The sequence below is a fragment of the Pan troglodytes genome, chromosome 4 (assembly GCF_028858775.2).
Source record: "Pan troglodytes isolate AG18354 chromosome 4, NHGRI_mPanTro3-v2.0_pri, whole genome shotgun sequence".
Classification (NCBI taxonomy): Eukaryota; Metazoa; Chordata; class Mammalia; order Primates; family Hominidae; genus Pan; species Pan troglodytes.
Window position 1 is genome coordinate 167174480 of NC_072402.2, and position 11154 is coordinate 167185633.

The window sequence follows — 11154 nt, forward strand, 5'->3', positions numbered from 1 at the left end:
ACCAGTAAGTGGCACATTAGGTACTTAAACCTATTTATTTTAGACTACAAATTTCATGCCCTTTTTACTACACTGTTACAGCCTTCAAGAAATACAGACTTTATTGCTTTTTTGCGAGGGGGGACACAAGGTCTCATTCTGTTGCCCAAGCTGAAGTGAAGTGACACAACCACACCTTGACCTCTGCAGCCTCAACCTCTTGGGCTTAAGTGATCCTCCCACCTCAGCCACCCAAGTAGCTGGGACCATAGGCATGCACCACCATGCCCAGCTAATTTTTTTAATTTTTTGTAGAGACAGGTCTCACTAAGTTGCCCAGACTGGTCTTGAACTCCTGGGCTCAGATGATCCTCCCACCTTGGCCTCTCAAAGTACTGAGATTAAAGGTGTGAGCACCCAGCCAATTGCTTTTGAAATCCCAGAGTACCTGGCATGATTAACTTGGGAGACTAAAAATGCTTCCCTTAATATGGTTAACCTTTAACAAATGGCTAATTTCTCAAGCACAGTTAGTAACACTGGTAAAAATGGAAGCTTCTATGGATATCATGTCTCTACTCAAAAGAGTCTATTGATATCAGTAATTATGTTAACAGTAAGGATGATTTTTGCTACATAAGCCCCAATAAAAGTATCGTCATCAATAAGGAGGGTATGTATTATCTCACAAAACAAGATATCCAGTGGCTAGGCAACTGCAGGGCTAGGTTAGGGTTAATTCAGCAACTCAGCAATATCATCATAGGAGGTGATTTCCCTCATTTAACCACGCTATCTATCTTCAACATAGCTGATAATATTATCCCTTGTTTTCATAATAATACTTATTGAATGCCTGCTATATTCCAGACAATTCTAAATGTTTTACAATCATTAATTTAGTTGGTCCTCTCAACACTCCTATGAAATAGATACCATTATATCGAGGTGGGTAGAGGCCCTTCATCATCACAAGGGTCTGCAACAATGCCAAGTACCAAATGCAAACCAAAAGAGAACCAGTAATAAAGAGAAGGGGTGCTGTCTCCTGTGTGCTTCTCCTTTCCAGAAGCCACCCAGCAGACTTTCTCTAAGGTTCCATGGTCCAATTAATCACTAGTAAGAGCAATGGAAAGTATCACAACGGCTTTAAGGAAATCAGGATTCACACAGGCTCCCCAAGAGCAGGGTCCCCTCTTTCTCAAGCATATGGCCACAAAAAGAGGCATCCAAACCAAATCTGGACTCTGACAAGAAAGTATGCCACACTATGGCTAACTTCATCTCTAGCTATAAATGGAACATCTTTAGGCACAGTCACAGTTGATGGGTTTCTTGGAAAAGCAAGATGGGAAGCTGGAGATTTAAAGGACTTGCTAATTTCATTGATAGGTACTAGAATAAGTGTCCTGCTTGAGCAATTGTAGAAGCACAAAGGAAATCTGGGAACTGGGTTGAAACAAGCAAAAAAAGCACTGGCTCTTGCAGGAGACAAAGTCAAGGTCTGAGTTTCACAAGTGTAACATTACTTAAAGTAGCACCATTTGGATTTTACAGACATGGGGAAAGAAGCCCCAGTGTGACTGCAAAGAGTGCTTGCTGCAAAAGAGGAGACATTTCTAGTGGGCTACACTGTGCTGTATTAGGTAGAATTTACTGGATGTCCCCCACCACCATGCCTCCAGCAATGGCAGAACTCCTTCAAGCTTCATGAAGATGTATGTGTCTTTTTAATGCAACAGCTAAAAACATGTATGTCTTCAGATGTAGATGGTGCATTTAAATGTGTGTATATGTGTGTAGAAATTTGCCCAAACTGCAGATGCCTTACTGATATGGGCTGAATTATGTCCCCCGCCAAAATTCATATGTTCATTGTCACCCTCAGTACCTCTGAATGTGACTGTATTTGGAGATAGACCCTTTAAAGGAGTAATTAAGGTAAAATGAGGTCACGTGGGTGAGCCCTATTCCTATAGAACTTAGTGTCCTTATAAGAAGAGGTGATTAGGACACATAGAAAACAGACCAGGGGAAGACCACATCAAGAAAAGGGAGATGGCAGCCAAGGAAAGAGGCCTCAGAATAAAGTCAACCCTGCCAACACTTTGATTTTGTATGTCTAGCCTCCAGGGGTGTAAGGAAGTAAACTTCTGTTGTTTAAGCCAGTTTGTGGTATTTGTTGTGGTAGCCCTAACAAACTAATATACTTACCAATTTGCACAAGATAAAACTATATGTGGAATGTTTCATTTATATTTTACAAATGGCTGGCTTGCCCTTAATTCCTCCTTCCTGAGTGTGTTTTGGAATGAAAGCTAATGTCATTGAGGCCCCAAATATCTTAACTGAATCAGATCAACCTGAGGCCATTTGGGTACGTTGTACAAAAATCAATCCTTTAAATAGCCCTAAAACATGGTCCAAGCAGCTGCTTCCCCCACTCCACACTCTGGCTCTTGAAACTAGGGAAGCATTTTTGGTCATCAACATGAACATATGACTTAGCTCCCCTTTCTCTCCCCCCAGCCCCTGAATTGGAAGGTTTCACAGGAGAGATGGGGAATGAACTGGAAGTACTTTACACTAGTCATCTTGCAGAGAAAATCTTAAAGCCTTTTTCTTCTCTCTCCATTTTTTTTCTTAAATTTGGCAACTTTGAAAGTCATTACTCTTCTCTTTCCCCAGCAGGCTTCACCCTGAAGGCATCCCTTCTGGCTGCCCCCAGGAAAGCTAAATCCCCAGTCCTCCCCTCCTCTGTTTAGTAGCAAAGCCTCTCTTTTACTCTTTTAGAACTTGGATACCAGATGATAATACCAAGGCCCTGAGATCTTAAAGTGAATTTATCAGAGCATTTCTCAACAAAAGCCAATGTTTCAAATAAGAGATTCTGATATCAAGTGTTGAGAGAATAAAATTATTTCCCCATCTATATGAGAGAAGCAAAATAAAAAGAAAGCAAATAAAAGAAAAGGTGTTTGAATACAAGAATGTTAGATCCTACAATATTTTTTGTCAGAGAAGAGAGCCTGGTGTTTTGTGTCCTAAATAACTAGACAAGCTTACTAGCCTAGGAAGTCTAGACTGAAAAATCACATAGCTCTGCCTGAGTGGGGGTCAGCTAATCCCATTCCCAGAGAGAAAAAAAAACATGTTTTCCTTTTGAATTAACATTAACTCACATTAAACACACGCACACATAAACAGTAAAATTATATTTAGAAATGTTTTAGCTCTGGCTTCTCAGCAGGGTAAGTGCCTCAATTTCCTGCAAATCATTGTCAAGTGTCTAGACAGAAGAAGTGGAAGCAAAGATAAGAGATCCTGAATTTCAACAGAGGGGCCATCAAGCTAAACCGAACTCAGCTGTGCTTTTTCACTTGGCAACAAGCGATAACCCTCTGATAGCCACATATCTTACATGTTGCTTTTGACTTCTGATAAGAAAGAGGAAAGTGGGAAACAATGATGAGCGTTGGTGATAAACACCCGGGCTGGCATTTGCCTCAGTCTTTTTAAATTAACTGACCCCCAGAGGAATCCCAAACCGTGTAGTCCTATCTAGTATCTGGAGAGGTTTATGAGGATTTGAAGCTACAGCTGAAGATGACCAATACTTTAAAGAGTTTGTGAATTAGCACCTTATATGTAAACACACCTCTAAGTCAATCACACTTTGTAGAATTCCCAAAGTCTGAATACCCTTCCTGAAAGCAGGTTTTACAATCTCTTAATCTTTAGGAACTGGACAGGGCCTAAGAGGTCAGCAGCAGATCATATATACCACATTAGATTCACTATGGGAATACCCAAAACCAGTAGCAGTTTCTTCCCTTGCAAACATTCATAGAGTATTTGAGGACCTCATCTCTCACTGTGCAGCAAGACTTGGACATGTCATTTGCTGAATTCATTCCTCATGCATCCATACATCCGTCAAGTACTTTTTTTGAGACCTTTATTGAATAAGGTGGAAGTCAAATGGGTGTTCCGCAATCAGGTCGCCTAATTTGAAACTCTGACTCTATTATTCACTAGCTGTGCAAATTTCAGAGAGTTGTTTAACCTCTTGGACCTCACTTTTCCTATCTGCAAAATGGGGATAATGACAAGACTTACCTCTTAGGATTGCTGTGAGAGTTAGAGAGTTATAGATGCAAAACACTTAGAACAGCATTTCAATATATGGTAAGTTCTTAATGAATTTAAATTCTCTCTCTTATGTGCCAAACACAAGTCTTTGGTTAATCAGAAGATGAAAAGATAAATGAAAAGAATATTTTAGGGATGATGGTGAAGAAGAGCAGCTTACCAACTGCTTAAGAATTAAAAATCAGTCAGCACAGAGGTACCAAGTCAGATCCTAGCACTTTTCTAGATTTATAATACAATATTTTGTAAGACAGTGCTAACTTAGGTTAAACTTAGAACAAATCATTAAACAGGTTGTCTAGAAGTTCAAAGAGTGAGAGATCACTGTGAACTGAAGAAGCAGGCAAGACTTCATGGAGGCATGACTTGTCCTGGGCAGTGTTGGACAAGTAGGATATAGATGAGCAGATAGAGGAGGAGGTTACTGGGGAAACAGCATCAAAAGCAGAGAGGTAGATATGATTGTGACATATGTTGCACTGAACATCTTGCACTAATTTTCAGTGGTCAGTGCTGTGACTGGCTTCCCACCATCATTATCCTGTGCCTTATACCTTTAGGTGGGCTTCTGCACAAGCCTCAGGCTGCCTTTGGGTTCATCCCTTCCAGTACATCCTGCACACCCTCCCCCAGGTCAGCCTTTTCCAACACTGCTGCCCTCTTATCTCTAGCCTGCCTCTAAGTATTCAGTGCTTGTCTGTTACCCCCATCTCTACCCTCACCTCTATGCCTACCTTATTGCTTTCAGGGTAAAACCAAGATCCTTAGCCTAATAGTCAACCCTCTTCAGAATCTGAAATTAAACTGCTTTCAGTTATGTCTCCTAGCATACTTTTCTTATCATTTTTCTGACAATTCTTCCATCTAGGCCTCTATTTCCTGCTTCTATCCAAACTCCAATATGAAATTACCTCCATTCTCCCCTCAACCATCAAATTCATTGTTAAATCTATAATCTGTAAACTTTCTGATTCTTTGTCAATTTCCTAATTCTTTAAAAATTTGTTGCTATCTTTCCAATCTCTTTGCTAACATCCCTAATCCACCACATGTTCTCTCTTTTGAAGTCACAGAGTATGTCTGTTCCACTCACTAGGCAAAGAAATTTGTAGTATTCCTTCAGCTAGAATTTTATATTGTTATTTTAATTGAAAGGAGGTTAGCTAATTTTTTTTTTTTGAAATCTTGGTGTTCAGTCTGGACTTCAAGTTCCTGAAGATCAGGACTTGTATCTGATTCTTCTTCTTGCAAGCACAGTAGTTGATTGACTACTAGGGATGATGGGAACCAGGGATGTCAATTTATAAGACTAATTTACACTATTGAAATGGCAATAAGTAAAGTATAAGAAAAGGTTGGATTTCAAGGTTGGTAGGTATTATAGACCAGATTTCTTGGAAAATAGATCATGAGATTCTGAGGTTTTTGTTGTTGTTGTTGTTGTTGTTATTAATGATGATGATGATGTTTTGAGATTCTGAGATATGCATTCAGAAAGTTACCACTCTTGGGATCAACACCTCTGGAGGATGATGGACAAGAGATGAAGGATGAGGCAGAGAAAGAAGTAAGAAGTTGATTTGTGATGTAGTTTTAACAGACTTCATTCAGTCTCATAGGGAGCTCTGGTCCTGGCATGATCATCAAATTGTCTCAATTGAAGCAAAGAAACCAGGTCTTTTTATGTCCACTAAGACCACTCTTTGGATGTGGGGTGTACCTGAGGAAAGGAAACAACTTTGAGTAAGACAACTGCTTTCGATAATTCCATAGGAGGGATTCAGCTGTCAGCTGTCAGGAGCCAACACACCTAGCAGCTGGGGGAATGAGTGCCTTGTTCCTAAAGGCAGAGTCTGATAATCTACCATAGTATCATCCACTACAGTTGGGTAGCATGACAACAGGAGCTATTGACTTTTTAATCTTAACCTCTGTGCTTGACACTCAGCTCTACCTGGGATCATTCTATTTTCTGGCTATGATGTCCTACATGCTTAATCTGACTTTATGTTCCCTTGTAGATCAAAAATCTGCTCCTTCACAAATCCTCCCTTCCTTGCAGTTTCTTATTCCACTTATCAAAAAGAAAGAATCAAAAACTGTTTATTAGCTGGACCAGTAACTGGTCAGTGTCCAAATCATCAGTACTTGCTCTGGAATCAAATAAGTAACTGACCCATCAAATAATTTTTGCAATCTCCAGTGAAGGGCTTCCCAGGAGAGTCAGCATCCGTGGTCCATTTGAAACAAGACTAGCAAGATATCTTTGGGGTTTCAGCATTTCCTGGAAACACCAGCTGACCAAAGACTTGGAAATGTTGAGAAGCCAACAACAGCATAGAGCTAACTTAATGTGGAAAGAAAAACTGACTTAACATAGGGCAGCAAAGGGACTGTACTAGCCTGCCAATTCATGGCTGCCTTGGAGGGCTGCTGCTTTCATTGGGATAGTCCTTTCCTCCAATCTGCCACCCATACTATTTCTCATGTTTAGATGCTCTGGAGTTGTTGTTGTTGACACTGATGATGATTTGAGACATTTAACAAATGCAGAAAAGAGCCAAAAATAATAAACAAACATTTATAGGTTGTTAACTTTTTTGTCATATTTGCTTTTGTAGTTTTGTTTAAAAAGTGAAAAATAGTACAGAAAAATTCAAATCTCCTCCATTACCACTTTCCATGGGCAAAGGGGATCATAATCTTAATATGTATCTTCCCAGTGTATTTTGAATATTTTTTTATTATTATTATACTTTAAGTTTTAGGGTACATGTGCACAATGTGCCGGTTTGTTACATATGTATACATGTGCCATGTTGGTGTGCTGCACCCAGTAACTCGTCATTAAGTATTAGGTATATCTCCTAATGCTATCCCTCCCCCCTCCCCCCACCCCACAACAGTCCCCGGAGTGTGATGTTCCCCTTCCTGTGTCTGTGTGTTCTCATTGTTCAATTCCCACCTATGAGTGAGAACATGCGGTGTTTGGTTTTTTGTCCTTGAGATAGCTTGCTGAGAATGATGGTTTCCAGCTTCATCCATTTCCCTACAAAGGACATGAACTCCTCATTTTTTATGGCTGCATAGTAGTCCATGGTGTATATGTGCCACATTTTCTTAATCCAGTCTATCGTTGTTGGACATTTGGGTTGGTTCCAAGTCTTTGCTATTGTGAATAGTGCCGCAATAAACATACGTGTGCATGTGTCTTTATAGCAGCATGATTTATAATCCTTTGGGTATATACCCAGTAATGGGATGGCTGGGTCAAATGGTATTTCTAGTTATAGATCCCTGAGGAATCGCCACACTGACTTCCACAATGATTGAACTAGTTTACAGTCCCACCAACAGTGTAAAAGTGTTCCTATTTCTCCACATTCTCTCCAGCACCTGTTGTTTCCTGACTTTTTAATGATCGCCATTCTAACTGGTGTGAGATGGTATCTCATTGTGGTTTTGATTTGCATTTCTCTGATGGCCAGTGATGATGAGCATTTTTTCATGTGTTTTTTGGCTGCATATATGTCTTCTTTTGAGAAGTGTCTGTTCATATTCTTTGCCCACTTTTTGATGGGGTTGTTTGTTTTTTCTTGTAAATTTGTTTGAGTTCATTGTAGATTCTGGATATTAGCCCTGTGTCAGATGAGTAGGTTGCGAAAATTTTCTCCCATTTTGTAGGTTGCCTGTTCACTCTGATGGTAGTTTCTTTTGCTGTGCAGAAGCTCTTTAGTTTAATTAGATCCCATTTGTCAATTTTGGCTTTTGTTGCCATTGCTTTTGGTGTTTTAGACATGAAGTCCTTGCCCATGCCTATGTCCTGAATGGTAATGCCTAGGTTTTCTTCTAGGGTTTTTATGGTTTTAGGTCTAAAGTTTAAGTCTTTAATCCATCTTGAATTGATTTTTGTATAAGGTGTAAGGAAGGGATCCAGTTTCAGCTTTCTACATATGGCTAGCCAGTTTTCCCAGCACCATTTATTAAATAGGGAATCCTTTCCCCATTGCTTGTTTTTGTCAGGTTTGTCAAAGATCAGATGGTTGTAGATATGCAGCATTATTTCTGAGGGCTCTGTTCTGCTCCATTGATCTATATGTCTGTTTTGGTACCAGTACCATGCTGTTTTGGCTACTGTAGCCTTGTAGTATAGTTTGAAGTCAGACCACTAGCAAGACTAATAAAGAAGAAAAGAGAGAAGAAGCAAATAGACGCAATAAAAAATGATAAAGGGGATATCACCACCGATCCCACAGAAATTCAAACTACAATCAGCGAATACTACAAACACCTCTATGCAAATAAACTAGAAAATCTAGAAGAAATGGACAAATTCCTTGACACATACAACCTCCCAAGACTAAACCAGGAAGAAGTTGAATCTCTGAATAGACCAATAACAGGCTCTGAAATTGTGGCAATAATGAATAGCTTACCAACCAAAAAAAGTCCAGGACCAGATGTATTCACAGCCGAATTCTACCAGAGGTACAAAGAGGAGCTGGTACCATTCCTTCTGAAACTATTCCAATCAATAGAAAAAGAGGGAATCCTCCCTAACTCATTTTATGAGGCCAGCATCATCCTGATACCAAAGCCTGGCAGAGACACAACCAAAAAAGAGAATTTTAGAGCAATATCCTTGATGAACATTGATGCAAAAATCCTCAATAAAATACTGGCAAACGAAATCCAGTAGCACATCAAAAAGCTTATCCACCATGATAAGCTTTTATCATGGTGGATAAAATGATAAAGCTTTGCCCCTGGGATGCAAGGCTGGCTCAACATACGCAATCAGTAAATGTAATCCAGCATATAAACAGAACCAAAGACAAAAACCACATGATTATCTCAATAGATGCAGAAAAGGCCTTTGACAAAACTCAACAACCCTTCATGCTAAAAACTCTCAATAAATTAGGTATTGATGGGACGTGTCTCAAAATAATAAGATCTATCTATGACAAACCCACAGCCAATATCAAACTGAATGGGCAAAAACTGGAAGCATTCCCTTTGAAAACTGGCACAGGACAGGGATGCCCTCTCTCACCACTCCTCTTCAACAAAGTGTTGGAAGTTCTGGCCAGGGCAATTAGGCAGGAGAAGGAAATAAAGGGTATTCAATTAGGAAAAGAGGAAATCAAATTGTCCCTGTTTGCAGATGACATGATTGTATATCTAGAAAACCCCATCGTCTCAGCCCAAAATCTCCTTAAGCTGATAAGCAACTTCAGCAAAGTCTCAGGATACAAAATCAATGTACAAAAATCACAAGCATTCTTATACACCAATAACAGACATACAGAGAGCCAAATCATGAGTGAACTCCCATTCACAATTGCTTCAAAGAGAATAAAATACCTAGGAATCCAACTTACAAGGGATGTGAAGGACCTCTTCAAGGAGAACTACAAACCACTGCTCAATGAAATAAAAGAGGATACAAAGAAATGGAAGAACATTCCATGCTCATGGGTAGGAAGAATCAATATCGTGAAAATGGCCATACTGCCCAAAGTAATGTATAGGTTCAATGCCATCCCCATCAAGCTACCAGTGACTTTCTTCACAGAATTGGAAAAAACTACTTTAAAGTTCATATGGAACCAAAAAAGAGCCCACGTCGCCAAGTCAATCCTAAGCCAAAAGAACAAAGCCAGAGGTATTTTGAATATTTTAAATGTGTGTGTTGATATCCATGAAAAATACAAAATATTGTTGTGTGTGGTTTTTCAGCTTACATAAATGGTATACTATGTGATACTATGACTTGATTTTTTAAATTCTTTCCTTTTTAGAATTTCTACATTGCTATATGTAGATTTAGTCCATTGATGGACATGTAAATGACTCCCTAGGTTCTCCTTTCTGTGCATTTTTTTTTCGTGACTTCCTTGACAGGTCAATATGAATGAAATGTCTTTTTTTTTTTTTTAATTCTTGCTGAAATTTAACAGGCCTCCAGAGAAGAATTCCTGCCATATCTTTGCTCTTTGTCCCTCTGCCTCAGCTGTGACAAGCACCAGGTTCTGGTTTCTAGAATTCCCATTGTTTTCTGAGTTGGTTCTGTCAACACATTTAACTCCCAGCCAGACCTAAGGAACAGATTATGGAAGTGATTAATATGGGCAAAATGAATACAGTACCTTGGGCCTCAAAATAAAAGTGGAGCTTCTTTTGGAAATCTATCCCAGAAAAATAATTCAAAGAAAGAAAATAATTTATATATGTGAAGATTGTTATTACAGAACTATTTTTAATAGGGAAAAATGAAAAATAACCAAAATGGTCAACAATAAGAAGTTCTTGCATAAATCATGGTACATCAACTCCAAAGAATATTATTTGTTCCTTTACAATGGTGATTCTCAAAACTATGTATTAGGTGGAATCATGAAATTGCTCTTTCTAGCTCAAAATAGTTGTGTATCAGCAATTTTATCCCATTCACCTTAAGAGTAACAGAGAAAAAGAGATGATGGTTAATGTTAGATGAAAAATACAGAAAGCAAAATTACATCAACAATATGTGAAAGTATCTTTGCATTTGGATAAGAACTTGTATGGAGAACAACAAAATTTAAAAGTTACATTGAGGAAGGAGAGTGAGAAAGAACTAAATTTATTAAACTTGCAAGTCCAGGACCTTATATAATAAATTATTTCTTTACCACCCCCAACCCCCCGCTACACACACACATACACACACACACACACACACACACACAAACAGGAAGTTGTTATTATTGCCACTTAGAGATGAAGAAACTGTGGTTCAAAGAAATTTAGTCAATTGCTCAGTGTTGCAAGTTGATATAGTAGCACAGCTGGAATTTGCATCTAGGCCTCTTTGATTCAAAGCCTGACCTTTGCCTGTATCCCTCTCTGGAGTGATAAAAAAAAACATCTTTTCTTTCTAGTCCTCATATTATTTGTACAGTAAATAGAAATTCAAACTAAAACTTCCTGAAGCAGGAGGGGATAAGGAAGAAGGGTAATGAGGCATCTTCCTCAGTC